Here is a 17,248-nt window from a genome sequence, read left to right as displayed (position 1 = left end):
AAGATTAGCGGAGCAGTCTCTACAAAGGTCCAGCCTGCTGTCAGCATGTGTGTGTGTGTGTGTGTGTGGGCGGAGGCACTTGAGAGAAAGTGAGATCAAGGTAGGAGGAAATTAAAGGGATTTACTGTGGGGAGCTCCTAGTCACCTTAAAGAGAGGGGGTTCTCCCATCTCCAGGAAATCTCATGGAAAGAAACATCTTACGATCTCATCAAGCAGGACTTTAGGGCAACAACGGACAACACACATCAAGGAGGGCTGAAAAAAAAAGGTTAGGCTGTAAGTAGGTCAAATATGTGGATATTAAAACACACACCTCGGGTCCTTTTTCTTCCTACTTCCTTCAAAAAAGCTCCTGCTAGCTGTGTTCGAAATAACTCCTCTGTTTTCACTGTTCATTACATAATACACTCAATACTTTACTGGAATACTGAGCAGTAAATAAAGATTTTGCAGCATCACTGCGCCTTACAACTTTAAATGCATGTATTTTACAGATCTATAGGTAGATGAGCGTTGTATTGTATGCTTTGTAAAGGACCCTTACTTCCATTAAGGGAATCTATGAGGGGACTATAATTCACATACATTTAACAATCAAAAGTTTAGACAAAATGTGTTGAGGTTATGTTTCCTCATGTAGTTTTAATAGTGAGACTTTTGAATGTGTTTTTGTATCATATTAGCTAGCTAGTAATGCCGCAAAGATCAAGTAGCTGAGCAGGTGATGACAGAGTTGTTAACCCTGAAAAAAACTATATCCTGTTGTTGGGCATTTTACAAGGAGTAAGGAGAGGCAGCACAGAGAAAACACGGCAACAAAACCGGTTTCCGTCTACAAAGTTGGATACCTGTTTTTTGGTTGTTTCATATTGTTTCGTTGCGGTCTGGTATCGAGTGTTCTGTGATCTTGTACCAGTCTGTGGCTCGGTGTTGATCAGCCCAGATCTAAATACTGCTATCCACATAGCCGCATGAGTTTGAGGCACGCTAGGTTGCACAGTAGCATCATTGTTTCATCTGACCCGAGTCGATTTGAAGCTGTGATAAATATAAATACTTGCAACTTTAATATGTAATACTGGGTACACACATTGTAATAAGAAATATGGTGTCAATTGAAGTTTGTAATGATCAGATATTTCACAGTTGCTGCAAGAGTCTCTTTGTGGTAGCATGAGGTTCAGTTCTGGAGGGAAATGGTGATAATGGATAATAATATAGTCATGATTGTAGATATTAATGCTGACTTGGCTTTAATCAGGTTTTTTGTAAAGCTGTAAGTCGTCCCAAAGGAGTTGATTTTGTATATTTGAATTACAGATGTGTAACTTAAAAACCGTGTTTTCATGAAGTCTCCGAGTTACTCACTCCTATCCCTCGCTGTTATCCAGCACTTTTAGTTTTTTACTCTTCTTGCACTCGTAAACAAATCTTTAATTTCAGTATTTTATAGTCTGTTGTATCGTACACATTCCCTGTCTATACCGCTATCATCGATCTTGCGATGGTATTTTCTGGTCTGTGAGTTTTTAATATGCTTTTTAATGAGTTTTTATCGTTAACTGGAGATTTACAGGCATCTACAGCGGAAGGTGGGTGTGTTCTGCAGTTGTGAATGGCCCTCTGCTCTGTATCTGTGAGGCACAAGGAGCACGTTAATAATTCAGTGCTGTGCCGTGTAGCTCTGAGTTGGTTAATGAACACGGAGAGGAATCTCCAAGGCATATTGCTTTTGATGTTGGCTGTACTGTGAACGCTGTGTGACTTATTGCGGGGACGAGACTAAGTTGCAGATAAGGACACAACTAGTCAATAGTGCATGTGTACAAATGATGCTGTGGAGGACCATCTTGTATGATACAGAGAGGATAATGTAAGAGAGTCTTTATCCTGTCCTAAGAGAGGCACCTTCTTTGTTTAATGGGGCTGAGCACGCACATTTCTTCACAGTATCCTTTAACGTTTGTGTACAGGAACATGTAATGAAAAGACAGCGTTATCACAAAGGGCAGCCCTACCAGCTGTGTTGTTTTTTGACAGCATGGTACTAATTAACCTGGCGATACGCTGCATGGTTTTTCCCTTTTAATGCTACAGTGTGAACAGCAAATCTGTCTTAATATCACCAGGGGGATGGCTTGTCGCATTAGCTGTTAGCAGCCATTGAGCAGTACAGTTAAATCATGTTGCATTCAAGCTCAATTTAGTAAAAGTAAAGCAATGGTACATTTCAATGTTAAGATGCAATTCTTCGTGTAGTTTTAAGTGAGAAACTTAAATAAATATAGTGGTTTAAAGGTGCCCTTCTATGCTATCTGGAGTTTTCCCTTTCCTCTAGTGTGTTCATATAGTTTTTTTTGCATTTAAATGGACTGCAAAGGCTACATTTCCAAAGTTCACGCCTGAAGGAGTCTCTCCCCCACATAACCCCCGCCCCTTCCTGCCTCTAGGCGGTTGACCAATCACAGCAGAGCTGGCCAACTAACCAATCAAAGCAGATTGGACTCTGGTTTCAGACAGAGGGTGAAAAGACGTGCCGCAGCACAGGCAGTGTGAGAAAAATGAAGACCTTTTTGAACAATTAAGCATGTTAACATGTCACAGTAGAGGCACTAAAAATAAGAGCCCCTTTCTTTAAAACCAAGGTGTTTACAGCAGTACATTTTATGAGATATTTAGCTATTAACTTAACTAACAACTACCGGCATGTTTTTGTAGTAATACCAACTATAAGAATTTATCAAGTGTAGATAAAAAAAGTCAATCAATAAAATCCTAAAATATTCCTTTTTGTAATCTGATTTAGAAAATGTTTCAACCCTAATGAATTCAGACTGTCCACAAACATAGGTTTTTACCACGTCACAATGCTAGTGTGAAAGGATATAAGTAGCTCCGACCCCCAGATCCATCTCCAGCCTGTGGTGTGATTTCCTGTCGGAGGCTCCGGGACTTTCAGCGCAGACCTTTTCAATCTTGCTTTAACACAATTGCATCTCTTCACTGCCACCCACAACTCATTCCCTCTCTAATGCCCACCAGTCCTTCTCTGAGGCTGCAGCAGAGGTGCAGGATGAAAACCGGTTGAAAGGAGGCCTCTCCCAGCAGAGGTCCTCCTGTTGGCATGGAAACGGCTGTGTCTCTGAATGGAGGCTTCTTTAACTCCCCCGGTCAGAGGGTTCCCACTGTCTGCTGGTCCAACAGGACCCCGTCAGACTGCTTAACAAGCAAGCCTTTACAAGTGCACTAAAATCTGGATTTTTATTGGTTTTATTGTTGTTGTTTTTTTGGGTTTCGCCCTTTTTATTGTTTTATACAGCTTTTTAACTGTTGCGTATTTTGGTTTCTGCGGGTGTCACGATTAGCTTTTTCCTTTATGTGAACAGTAAGCATGGAAAGGCACTTTTATTCACAGTTTGTAGCACAAAAAAAAGTAGGACTAAACAGGAAGAAAGTAGGATATTAAAAGTTATTTGATTCAGCCTCAAAAGGACAATGTTTTCTTCAGGTTATAAAGAAGTCATTAAAAAAAATATAAAAATCATTGATTTTGCTCCAAATAAAACAATAGTGCTTTTGCAATCACTAGATCATTGAAATATTTTACCGTCTCTACTTGCCTCTAAAAACTCAAAGGATGAATAGCTACAAATGAGTAATTAGCTGGCAGAGGAAAATAACATATATTATTCATTTCCAAATTCAGTTTAATCAACTAAAAAGCCCAGATCGCTGCAGCATCCTGTCCTTGTCTTGTCTCTGCCTCACAGGTGTCTGGCACGCTCTTCATCGTCTGCCCTTCATACTGTTTCCAGATTCTGATTAAAACAATATGCTTGCACGATTTAGTAGAATAATTATTTCTCACATAAATTTGCGCCTTATTGGAAATGCATCCCCTCCATCTTTAATGTAGCGAAAATCAAACCTGCCATGGTGTGTGGATTTCACACAGTGTTAATTTTTCATGGTGCGGTTTGCCAACATAGAAACTGCCTGAAAATTGTCTCAGTTTTAAGTTATGTAGATCAGTTCTGTGGCCCACATTCCCTTTCTTCTGGATGAATTATTTACTGTTTATCAAATTTAAAGTAGGTTGGGTCACGCTTACTCTAGCTCCAAAATGCATCTTGTGTGAATTGATCCCAACTTGACAGCTTCAAGAAGACATGAATGTTTTACGGTCTGATTTCTTCCTGCTGAATATAAAGACCATTTTTAGGTTGATGTATGCTCTATTTTCCTGCATTTTTACCCGCTTCCTCTTTTTTATTTTGGTGTCATGAAGACGTAGAGGCATTTTCGGAATGTGTTGCATTGTCATGGTAGGATATCCTCCCTCAGATTTGACCTGGGTGGCTTTCCGTTGGGGACTGGGACAGCTGGTGGCTCAGTCAAAGTGCCTGTAAGTCTATTAGAGAGGATAATCCTAGAGGGAGAATTGCAGTGAACAGAAGGAGCAAGCCAAACAGTCTGTCAATTCACTTTCCTCACTTTTACCATCTGATTGTCTCCCTTGTTCATCCCCTCCCGCTTTAGCCTATCGCTCTCCTACACATGGCCACCATATGCTTACTCCATTACTCCCTGAAAGAAAACAAAGCCTCCCCAAATAAGCTGTAGAAAATGCAGAACACTTTGACATGACATAATCTCTGCTCCAAACAAAGTTGCTATAAACTCTTTGTTGGATTTTTTTCACATTACAAGGTGGAGGTTAACGAGCATGTTTTGTGTATTTCCATGCTGTGTTTTTTAACTCGCCTCTTCTTTCTTTCTCTACCTTTTCCCCAGCCTCCCACCTTCCACCTTCAGTACCCCAGGCTCAGTGAGTGGCTCAGCATCACTTCAAAGGGGAAGGTCTGTGCTGCTGCAGATAACACGCTGTACCCCCAAGCACTGGCAAGCTTTTCCAGAGCCCCAACACGGTCCCTTCATTGACAGGTTTGGCCCTTTCTGCGTCTTGTAACTGTTTCTTCTTTGCTTCTGTTGTGTTTTCTCATGTAGTAGCTCTTTAGCTCTTGTCGCTTGCAGCATTTGTGTGTACAAAGGAATCAGTAACTTGTTGGTGTAATGTATTTTTCAATCATTAAGATGCCTAGATGTTATGACTTTTTTAGCATGAATATATGACCACTTTTAATTATATATTTTCCTGATATCAGCCTGAATTGCCAAGTTGTAATAATCAAATTCTATCTTCAGTTTGACATTAATTTCACTCTTACCAGAATAAGTGGTGGGCTGATTTGCCCTAAACCTTCAAATGAGACCTGCCTGAACCCAATGGCATTTTAAATCGACACTGATGCGTAGCCATGTCAAAATACTAGATTTACCCGGGTTTGGGTGGAGCAGAGGGAAAAAGAACAAACATGATGGGCAATAATAAGAATAAGAAAACTGTCTTCAGCACAAAGCCTCACAAAGCTGTTACTAACAGACGCCTGTTAAGAGTTAATTGTCGTTCTTTTTTTTGTGTGTGTTTAGAAGGACCCATCCATTGAGTGTCAGCTACGAGATGTATTCAAACTGCAGGATGCTATACAATTTATTCAAACTAGCTAAACAAAATAAACTAAAACCATAAAAACGGTTCAACTGTTCCAACTTTTTAGGTTAAAAATGAACCCTTAAGAGTCTGATGTGGAAATGTGCCAGTTCCACCACTTATTCCCAGTCTCTCCCTCCCATCGAAGCATCTTCACACACAGCAGAGAGGGGGACGGACCAGGCTGTGCTATTTGAAAAATATTAGAATGTTTCCCAGTACTTATGGAGAAGTATTTTACATTAAAATGCCCATCTCTTTTAAAAACGGATTTTGCGAGGATCATTGATTTATTACATCTCTTCTCACCCTCTGCTTCACATAGCAATAATAATCATAAAATATTTCATACTTCTCTAAAGGTTCAGTGTAATTCAATTTGATTCCTGAAATTGTGTTTGGCCGTTTGATACAAGGATAATTACTTCTTCCTCTTTGATTTTGTATATCATGATTTGACTGACTTTTGGGCTAAGCTGTATAAAAGCTAAACACATTGAATAATAAAAGGGAAACTCTTTCTATACTACTTTCGATAAAAATGCCCCAAAAATGGCTTTCGATTTTACTCCCATCAGTGCTGTGATTAATTAAAAAAAAAGGCCATATCCACCTTAGAATTTAAATTAAAAGTAAATATAATAGCTGGTTTGTGTCTTAAGTACAGAAGTTGGTGATGTAGTTTGGTAATGCTCAAAGTCATGGCATCTGTTGGGTTATCTGTGTTTCCATGGCAGCGACACGTTGCTGCTCAGGTTCTTCGTGATTTCCTCTGGGATGAGACACCTCTTAATCTGCTCTCTAAGAACATGTTTTTCCCTCTGTGGATCTCTGCGACTGTCTCTGGAGAGAAACAACTATTATACAAGCGTGGTTTCCATGTAATCAGACGGCCGATAAAACTTAACAAATGTATCGTTAATATTAAATGAAATCTCCTCCCGAGAGAAAATCAAAACCGTGGAAAAAGCAGGTAAAGGTAAGTGAAACCTCTGATAAGCGTCGCTAAACTCTTGGACTAGTTGTTGGCATAACAGGAAAAGGAAACGATGATATCGCGCCCCGAACTAAAGACTTCTCGTCTGTGAAGATGCTGAAGTTATGTCCATCTTTGTTATGTTTGTTTCTGGCAGTAGATGGGTGTGTGTGCATGCTGTTTTGGTATGCAAATGAATCACTCATCCATTAAACAAAATAAAGAAAGTTCCTGTATTTTTGCGATTAAGCTCCCCTACAAGTTCACCTTCAAAATAAGGAGAACAGTAGACTACACATGCAGATTAAATCGCTAATGAATGATAAAAGAGTAGTGAGTATACACTATGATAACAAAGCCAATCATTAATGGATGCAAATATGACCAACCAGGGTCTAATGTCAGGCATTCCCCTCCACTTGCTGCCTAAAAACCTGTTCTCTGTCTTTTAGGATATAAATCATCTCAATTAGACTTGCTTTTTATCTTGCCAAATGTGTTATAAACATGCTGATGACTTTTCGATGTGACTCATTATTATTATTATTATATAGCTTTCACTGCAGTGACATGGGAAGTAAATACACTAATTATAACTTGCAGTCAGTCTGATGTGCTGGGAAATTTACCAAACTATATTTATAAGTTCACACAGAGAAGGCAGACTACTACTTTCAGGAGGATCATTGCCCTTTTTTCAAGCTGTTGGAACACGTTGAAGTGTGCAGACTGAATATTGATTGGATGCAAACAAGGCATGAGAAATGTAAGGAAGTTGTGGTATTGTAAAGATAAAAAACATGGCCTAATTTATCTTTTTGCAGTTTGTAATGCACATATTTAGTGAACAGTTGTGCAGGGCAGTAAGAGAAAAGGGAAAAGTAAAACTGAGTCTCCCTCTTGAACTCGTAATGGAAACTTTTAAGTAATCCTGAAATTATTTTCTTTGCAGTAATGCCATTAATCAACATGAATCAACAGCCCAACCTCAACATGTATGATCTTACCCTTTCATTAATTCTGCCTCCTCTCATTAGTGTCTGTTTTGCTTTGTAATGTCTGCTCCGTATTACTGAAATGTGAGCTAGTTTACTGAAGGGAAATCTTTTTTTGTTTTCAGCTGTTCAGACTCCCAGCTGCAAATTGTGTAATGATCGCGATGGTCAGGTCTGAGTTGCTTGGTGTGAAAAATCTCCTGGAGGAAAAAGCTGTTGAGAAGGTGGAGTCGGAGAGGAAATGAGGCTGCATTCCAGCAGTGATTTATGAAGTGTCTTTCATTCTCTCTGTACTGACAGCTAGTTTGCAGCTGCGGCAGGCACCCCTGACTGTAGCTGGACCCACCTCTGCATATATAATGAAAGGAAGTCATTAGTTGTCATTTGAGAAGGTTAAGGTTAATGCAGTGCATACGTGAAGATCCACCTGTGGCTTTTTAGCTTTCTTTTTGTAACTCTTTCCCACATTGTGTTTCACTAACGCATCATCCCTGCCTGCATATTTCTCCCTTTTGGTATCCCCATTTTCGAGACTGTGGTTATTATTCACCAAGGAAATATCCTGAACCGAGCTCTGATGTGGACCACAGAGCTCGGAGTTGAAGCTAACGGAGTGAGTCACCTCGTAAGCATGGGTCCAATGTGACTAGACGAGGCCTGTTTCATTATTAATCTGTAAGAAACTTGCTGCACTGCTGTGTGAACATGTCAACCAGACTGGGCTCGAAGTTCACACCTGCGACAGGAATTAAAGACATTCCTGTAAGGCATCTCAGGGTTTACCCTACCCGATGTTGGAAAAACAATTTAAACTCTACAATGTTTACCATGTGTGCCATATTAAGATTACAACGAACACGGCTGCTTCTAAAATTGGACTACCCACTCAGAATTATGAAACACTCAGCTTTTTGTTACGCGTTTCAGCAAAGTTGTTCACCTTGGAGCATTGAACTCTCTTCACCTTTCCTTCCATACACCCTTCAAAACATGTCATAAGGTTGAAGCAATCAAGGCTTCTTCTCATATGTTTATGTCTCATACTGCATGTTGTTTTTCTTCCGAATTAGCCATTCTTTGATTAAATCCTAATTAAAATGTAGACTGCTATTCAGAAAAGAGCCCAGATGCAGTGAGTGTGAATGTGTTTTATAACTTGTTGGTGCAGCTCCAAGTTATCTTAATGTAACTCTTGTTATTTTGATATTCTAATTCCTAACTTTTTATCTAAAAATGACAAAGTAGTGCTAATTTGTTATAAAAATAATGATATAGTTTTGCATTAGAGATAGATATGCTTGGTTAACTGATAAAGAGAAAAGGAAACCGAATTGACTACTGACCTTTTTTATTGATATTCAAATCATGACATCCGAGGCGTTGCATCTTTTAAGTTATTGCACATGTAAGTGAATATAAAAGTATATTGATTGTATGATATTTTCCATGGCAAATCCTGTACTAGAGCACATATTTTGATCACTGTTGCATAACTCTGAGCTCCTCTCATATTTTGAGCAGAGTTACTCAAACTGAACAGAGGCCAGGAAACACAGCGGTTCCTTCCTCCTATGTGGACTCATTTTATTTGGCAGATCCAAACTCTGCTGACCCAGACTGAAGTTGCAGGAACCCTGAACCTATGCGTTTGTCCCACTCAAAGTCCTCTGGGATTTATTTAAAACTTTTCCTAGAAAGAGTCTGGGTATTCCCCAGGAGAAGTCGCCAGGTTTCTTATGCTGTATGTGAACACATGAGGTGGATAATGGCTGAAGGAGAACTAAAGTGTCAGACCTCAGGCTGTAATTAGCTTTATTTTCGTTATATTTTAACCTGCCAAATACTTTCCGTATTAATCAATCAATCGTTTGGATTATAAATTGTCACCCTGAGGTGATGTGATAAAAAGTCTTGCTCCGTCATTCCAAAGATATTCATTCTGAATAGGATTCAAAAGATAGAAAAAGGGATACTTCAATATTTAATTTGCTGAAAACTGCATTCAGCCATTTTTCCAAGAGAAAACCTCAAAATAGTCAGTGATAATTTGTTTGTCGATCACCTATCGATAAGTTAACTACTTCGTCTTCACTTCTGTTGAACCAACAGCAATCTTTCTCACTCTTCTATTTATCTTAACGGATATTCTTTGGGCATGTTGTCATTGCCAGATATTGACAAAATATATACAGGCAGAACACATGCAGAGAGAGTATGACATGCACAAACAGCCCACCTGGAATTTAACTGTGACCACATGGCATGCATCCCAACCACTAGTCCTCTGGGACCCCGAGAAGCGGATTTCAAATAAAATCCTGTAAAACAATCCTAAATTGTGAGGCTTTTCATTTAGTCGACCATCGCTCTGTCTCACGGTTATCAAATGTCAAACAGCTGGATGTCTGGGCATCTGCTCGTTTCCCAGAAATTGAAGTTCATATCCAGTTTTGTTTACGTCAACCTAGAAATGCTATTCTCTTTACACAAGCCAGCTCCCTGTCGCTGCTGGGGAGTCCTGTGGGTCTAATTATGTTTGCACGCAGCTGTTCAAAACCAACAACTCCTTTTTCTCATATTAAAACACCTTGTTTTCGTGGAGCATTTTCACCTTTATTGGATTGTTGATAGAGAAGAGGCAGACTAGAAACTTGGGGGAAGGGAGAGGGGCTATGGCATGCAACAAAGGTCCTGGCTGGAATCAAACTAACAACTGTGTGTTTATGGGCTTTAACCACCCAGCTAACAAAGTAGTTCTTATTAAAACACCTTTTATCTGTGTTTTGACCTATCGTTGAAACTATTCATCTGTTCACTTTTGGACTATTTCTGCAGTCGGGATATAGGTTGGGAGAAAACATATGGATTGTGATAGAAAGATCAGACAGGGGTGATAATAGTAGCACTATGAACTCATTCTTGTTAAAAAAAAAGAGGGCCAACAGGTGTTTCCAGCTTTGAGTTGAACTACTTGAATTGAATTGAAACGTTGCTTAGGGAAATACAGTTTTAACCTTTTGTTCTTTTTCAATAGGTACATTTGTTATTAGACAATATTTATTGTCTTTTTTATGGATGCATCACATCCCTGTTTATAAATGTTTTCTGTCTCTGCTGTGGTGTTATCCAGGAGGCCATGACTCTTTGGTATCCCCTACAATGTTGGTGCCAACATTTGAAGTAATACCATTTGTTTGTATGCAGTAATATCACCACTGTTAGCCAGAGCTGGTCCTGTCTGTGATTGGTCCTTTTATCTTTTTCATGATGTTTCAAACCTATATTAATAGTTGGTCTAAAAGTTTTGTTTGTGTTGAAATCAGGGCCAAAACGACTTGATCAGGATATGCCAATCCGATTCAAATGATTTGGTAGAATTCAAATTTAGGTTGGATTTTTACATTGGCAAAGCAGCTCCATCATGTTGATTCTGTTAAAGCCTTCACCGGTTTGCAGCAACTTCCCTCTGTTCACTTCCCATCAGACAAAAGGGAAGAACAGACGCACCCACCATGGTGACTCACTGTAACACAGTGATGCAGGTGTTGTAAGTGTTGCCAGGTAATTAAATTGTCCTGTTTTTAGTTATTTTGCAAACCTATTGAAGGACTGACGACTTCTCTGTGGGATGTAAAGAAGAAACTATGAAATGCCAGCATCCTTATCTCACTACTGTGGCCCTCCTGCTTTCCCCCCCTCGTATTCCAGCAACCACACAACCTGTTAACTCCTCACTGACCCGCCGAGGTTTCTGTAACTGACAGCTCTTTTTTCCCCTCTTTGTCCACAGAGAGAATCAACCCTTAGATTTGGACCTGGAGTGGAGAAAACCAATTGTGGCCTGAACAAAGACAGACAGAGAGAACTGTAAGTAAACACTGCAACTGTGTGAACCTCTCAGGGGTCAGGAAGTTTCTGTGTGTGTAACTCCTGCTCCATGCAGTGCTTAATGCATTGGTTTACACACAGGAATGGTGCGATGTGTGGTTGTTCTAAAAGGCTCGGAATACATGTTTGTTTTTGTAGATGACAAAAAAGCCATTTGAATTGTTCTCCGCTGTATAATAATTTATCTGAAGCTTTGCTTTGATCAGAATATAAAGCAGATGGCTACTAATCTCTCAAACAACCAGGTGCCTTGCCTTGCATATTTGTATTCTTCAGATTGCTGGCTTATGCATCGCTCTTTGTCCGTGATCAGCATTTTGTTCACACACACTTTGTTTTCAGAAATTAAATCCTGGAAGACAAACAGGGAACAAAGCAAACAAGGACATTAAACTTCCACAATTTGCTTTTTGTCAATTTATGGACAACTTTTCAGTCTCACAATAGCAAACCATTGCAAGTAAAGTTGTATCATGTTAGTTTTTGTTGTGAGGTGTCGCCAACAGCTGATAGGATGTAAGCTTGAACCCAGCTGTTTCCTAGCAACTCATTTCCCATGTAAGGGTCTGTTATCAAGAACTTGTTATTCCCACTCCACCGCGGCTTCCTCCCCCATAGATAAGTGCTCAACCTAAATGATGCACTGGTTTAATTATACCAAAGAAAAAGAGCTTTACAGAAAGGGATCAAAGTCATAACAAACTCTGCTGATAGTCAAGGCCAGAAATAAAGTAAAGATAGATTTGTATGGCAAAAGATTAAAAGTGGGGGCACAGAATGAGTGTTTACATTAGTAGAGGTATCTCACAAATGCTCTTATACATTTGTGAGATACCGCCAACTCTGATCCAGTAAAAGATGACAGAGTATTAGTAAGTAATCCAAAATGTGGAACCACATGTTGTGTAGATTAAAAGCAGTTGGTTTGAACTTTAATATTACATGAGCGCATATTTAGTTAGCAGTGATATTAAACTATATTAAGCAACTCAATGAATTGATCATCCAGTCAGAGGGTAAGGGAGCAATAGCTCAACCACTTGACATCGCTTTTCTGATTTCTGAGCTTTATGACAGTAAGTGAAAAATCATCATCTCCAAAAGTAATGGATGCCTGATATGCAGGGTCTGAAATGAAAGAGGACATATTGTGCTTATTTTCAGGTTCAGTTTTGTATTCTCTGCCTCTACTGTGATATGTATACCTGCTTTAATGTTCAAGCTCTTCTCATACTGCCTGCAGCACCTCTTTTCACCCTCTGTCTGAAACCGGAGCCAAGTCAGCTCTGATTGGTTAACTGGCTGGCTCTGTTGTGATTAGTCAACTGCTTAGAGATGTCCCACCCCATAGCTTATCACGTACAATGTGTTTTTGCACTTGGCAAAATCAGCGCCAGTGTTACAGAAAAAAACAAAGGAGTACAATGGCAGTGTTTCAAGGGGGTGTGTTCAGGAGAGAAACTTGGGGATTTTAGCCTTTGAAGACCATTTACAATACAAAATACAAAAACCTAAATAACACAGGAAAAGGAAAACCCCCAAAAGCATACTAAGGCCCATAAAAGGGCCCTCTGAGTCAGTGGTATTAGACAGTAGAAATACAGAATGCATCAATCTAACTAAAAGACAATATTTCCTATAAGGAAAGCATGGTGGTTGGCAAGGGCTAATTGCTTTACATCAGCATGTATAAGAGTATACATCCTATAATCACTCCTCTTTTGAGGATGTGTACGCCATTAGTTGTCTAATGAAACAGGAAAAAAAGGTGCCACAGAGATCAAGGAGGACAAGTAAATGAACGCTGTAGAGGATGTGTGGAAGGCACCGCCCTGTGTTTCATTGTCAGCGTTTCAGACAGGAAGCAGACCTTTCACACCCGTGCACGAGACACAGTGGAAGTTGTTAGTGTTGTTGTGAACAAACAGGAGGTGAATCCACTCAGAGACATCCTATGTGTGTGTATGTTGGTCCTTTTTGGGTGTGTGTATGTGTGTGGAAGCTGAAAAGGTATGTGAAGATCTGCAAATAATACATAGTAAGCTGCTTTTTGTTCTTTAATGGAATGATTATTCATTGAACAGCAAATGTGTATCTGTTCTATAGCACATCTAAACGGTGTTTTTGAAGCACAATTTCTTAACGTTAAGTTGCTAATATTGATGGATGCTGTAGTTGTCAACAATTACAGTGGAGGGAAAAGCATAGTTAATGTGTTGATGGTGTATTCAGTGCTCAATGCTGTAAGGGGGGTTCTTGCTTTTTAAAGCCATGAGTGTGGTGCAACTCGTGAATTATTCATCCCCGGCCCGGGCGAGTGAATTAAAGGTAAACTGATAGCACAGAGCAGCGCCTTGCTTGGCTCTCTGCTGTATTTTTAAAGTGTGCACTGGCACTCAAATGTCAAAATGTTAACATGGTCTTTCCCATAAAACTGTTACCCTGGTCTCTGGGACCGGATGAAGGACATCTGATATGGTTTTGAATAATTTAGGATGATGGTTTGGGATTGAGTTGTCATCTAGGACCAAGTTCAATTTCCCTATGTTATCCCCATGCCATCTCCTTGTGCTCAGGAAAGTGATTCCTTTGTATGGTAAATGCATTTAGCAAGAAATGACTCGTATTTCTTGAGAAAAGTAATTTAGAAAATACTTTATTTGATCTTTGAAGTGTGCTTGCTTCGGCTTGTGCCATCCGCTGGAATAAGATTTTCCTTCTTAGGTTGAGCAGGAAGGAATAGAAGAATAGTGAATTTCAGCAGAAAGGTGAAGTTTCCCGGAAGAATTGCACTGCTGTCATTTATTGAAAAGGTCCTTTATAACATTTGAATTTGAAACTGCTTCCTAAGCAGTCTGTGTGAATGGCTGAGATTTAGCCATCCTCTGTGTCACTCCCTAATCAGTCCCACACCTCTCACCCTCTCTTTCTCTGTAAATAATTCAGAACAGTCTTTTGCCTGCAGAGAACAGCATACTCACAATTGATAATGGAGGATAGCAGTTAAAAAACGCTGCCAATGCACATGTCAGAGTATAGAAAGTTCAGCTTTAACTACAGTGGTTCAATTCAGACACATTTTCCCAGCGATTAACTTCTGTCAATGCACATATGTCTGTAACAAGATGAAAAGTAAATAAGGTGCTATGTATTCTTGAAAAACATCTAATTGTATACACTTCAGAAGAACAATACTCCCAATGTGAGCCTAATGGGTCAGTATTTTAAAATGAGGCATGACCATGTGACAGTTATCAGCACTGACAGTGGTTACCAGCCATGGATTGTTATCTGGACTCGTATTGGAAGTTAAACAGAATATAATTTTAAGGAAGTCGACTTTCTGATGTGGTGACGGGTACAGAACGTGGAGCACTAAATCATTTACATCCTCTTGTAACACCTTGCAGTTTTACACTTGTTTCCATGATGGTTTCTAGTGGTTGACAATGATGGCATATTATGGATATTGGACAGTGGATCTATTATCAAATCAACTTTGAGTTATTATCTGTATTTGTTTAATCACTATGCTTTGAGTTCGTATTGTACAATTTTGTTCTGTGAAATTGTGTTGATGTTTAGATCTATGTCATCTTTGAGGGGTGAAGTTAACACTTTCTCATTCATGCTTTCAGGATCTGTAGGAAACAGGAAATCCTACTTTATTCCACTGTTTGGGAGACAGGAAGTTGTGGTTTTGTGACTGGACCTTGTTTTGCTTTGGCATGGTGCCCAGAGATGAATTCTGATGAAGGACGGGTTCATTTGTCTGTGTATTTTTCTGACGCTATACTATATTATAATTCAATTGTGTTAAGATTTATGGATTCAATTTCACTGCTTCGTCAACCTTTTGATTAAAAATAAAAAGATGCTAGTGAAACATTTGAAGGCATAGTCTCAATTGGTGAGAAATAATCCACAATCTGCCTTTTCTCCACCAGAGTGCAGCCTACTCAGAGGAAATGGTCTGTCTGCAAACTCTGTAATATACTGTCGTCACATTGAGTTTTTTAAAGTTTTGCTTTAATGACACAAAGTTTAACCCTTTTAACAGAAACACAGACCGTTGGCCTTTATATGAAAGCATGCAAACTTTGAGATGCACTGTGAGGGTTTGATAAACTATCTCATTTCCCTTTTCCTTTCAGTGTGTCACAATTTGGGAGCTTAATGATAATTGAGGACGTAATTTACAAGCCCACTTAAATGTATCAACCACTAATTGGTTTGGAGAGATTAATGGCACCATTTGCTACTTGATTAACCACTGAAACAATTTGTCTACAAATCTGCTCTCAAAGTGTGTTTCTCATCACTACGGATTAGGTCAGTATTGGGTGAATAATTTACCTTTGTGAAGTTCGTGGTTGTTTTAGACTCTTAAGCTTACACCGTGGTTACGACGGTCTACCGTAATGTCTCATTAGTGGCTTCATTAGTCTGAATGAAGAGCGCACTGTAGTCGACAGACTGCAGGACCACTGGCTTTATGCAGCGAAGAATCATGATTTTAAACTCTTGAATCAAAGCTATAGATGCAAATAAACCTTTAATATGTTGCAGAACAAGAGGGAAATGATTGTCTTTCAAGTGAGTACTTTGCATTGACATTGTTGCACGTTACAATAAGAAAGAAAAGGATTTTATTACCCTGGTGTGCAAGTTTGTTTAGGGTGTAGAGATTGGCAACATCGATTACATGTTATAAAAAAGATTTAAGTTTTGATATGATAAATAAATAATATTAAATATTCACTCATTCTTCCTTCTTTGGTTTCAGGCATAATAATATATTGACTTTATGAAATCAAATAGTGGCAGATCAACAGAGATGATGATAGATGATATCCCAGTCAGGATAACTATATTTTCTTTGCACAAGACAATTACATGTGGGATATTTAGAGACAAAATGTTTAGTTTGAATAGTTTTCAAAAATAGTTAAGGCTAGATTAAGAGGAGGATATTAAAAAGTGTAAGGTTACTGCTTCGGTCTTTGCACTCTCAGCGTCTGATTGAAAACGAGGTGCCTTTAGCCCTGCTTAGCTTCACAGTGAAACGTGTTAAATATTTTAAGTCCCCTTCTTTTCTCACTTCAGAGCGACCCTCCAACATATCAAATTCCACTCCAATTATTGATTGTCGGTAGTGTTAATATAGACCTCTGACGCACTGAGACACAGTTTTAATGGTTACCAGTCACTTGATATACTTTTCCTTTCAGCAGTGGGGGAAAAAAAACCTGAATACAAAAGAAAATATACTTTGTTTGTTCTTTTTCAATTCAAAGTGTATTAGAGAAACCAAACATACGTGTAGATAGCCGTTAAGGGACATAAAGTTTGAAGAATTGTTTTAAAGGAGTTGCGTTATCCTTAGCACGAGGGCATCAGCATGTGCTCTAATGACGTCATATTTTAGATGACAATGGTAGATGAGAATAACAGTGACACAGCTTCTTGTTTCGAGCTGCACAGTGATTGTTTGTGGAGAGATAAATACTGTTATCATCATGAAGGGGATACAGTGACTTGGTTTTGTGGTTGAAATTACATTTCATGTGAAGAAGGCTGCATCGGCCTTTAGCTTCTTTTAGATCAGTCATTGAGATGCATGACTGATGGACTTTATCTGACCTTTTGGCCCTTTATTTTCTAACAGTCAGTTTGAGGTACAACAAAACTCAGAGTTGAGATCCATTCGTAGTCCTTTAAACTTTTCAAAAGATGTATCGTGATTGTATTAATTGCAGTTTTAAAGATTGTCATCATTAACCTCTAATTGACTTTGCATAATGCACTTCTTATAAACTCATCAACAGTTTAATCTA

At 39.1% G+C, this 17,248-nt stretch overlaps 1 protein-coding gene across 2 annotated transcripts in view; it reads left to right on the top strand.

Annotated features, from left to right (window-relative positions):
• fbxw7 (F-box and WD repeat domain containing 7) overlaps nt 1-17,248 on the top strand; it is a 109,629-nt gene that overhangs the window by 5,821 nt on the left and 86,560 nt on the right. Inside the window, exons 2-3 of one of the 2 annotated variants that reach the window (XM_063884342.1) lie at nt 4,796-4,945; nt 11,314-11,390. The gene's annotated coding sequence lies outside the window, so the exon portion shown is untranslated. The remainder of the gene's footprint in view (nt 1-4,795; nt 4,946-11,313; nt 11,391-17,248) is intronic. The other variant, XM_063884343.1, reaches the window with a different exon arrangement.

This window comes from Eleginops maclovinus, chromosome 5 (assembly GCF_036324505.1).
Source record: "Eleginops maclovinus isolate JMC-PN-2008 ecotype Puerto Natales chromosome 5, JC_Emac_rtc_rv5, whole genome shotgun sequence".
NCBI classification, from domain to species: domain Eukaryota; kingdom Metazoa; phylum Chordata; class Actinopteri; order Perciformes; family Eleginopidae; genus Eleginops; species Eleginops maclovinus.
The sequence above is the reverse complement of the archived record's forward strand: the minus strand, read 5'-3'. Positions and strand labels throughout refer to the sequence as shown.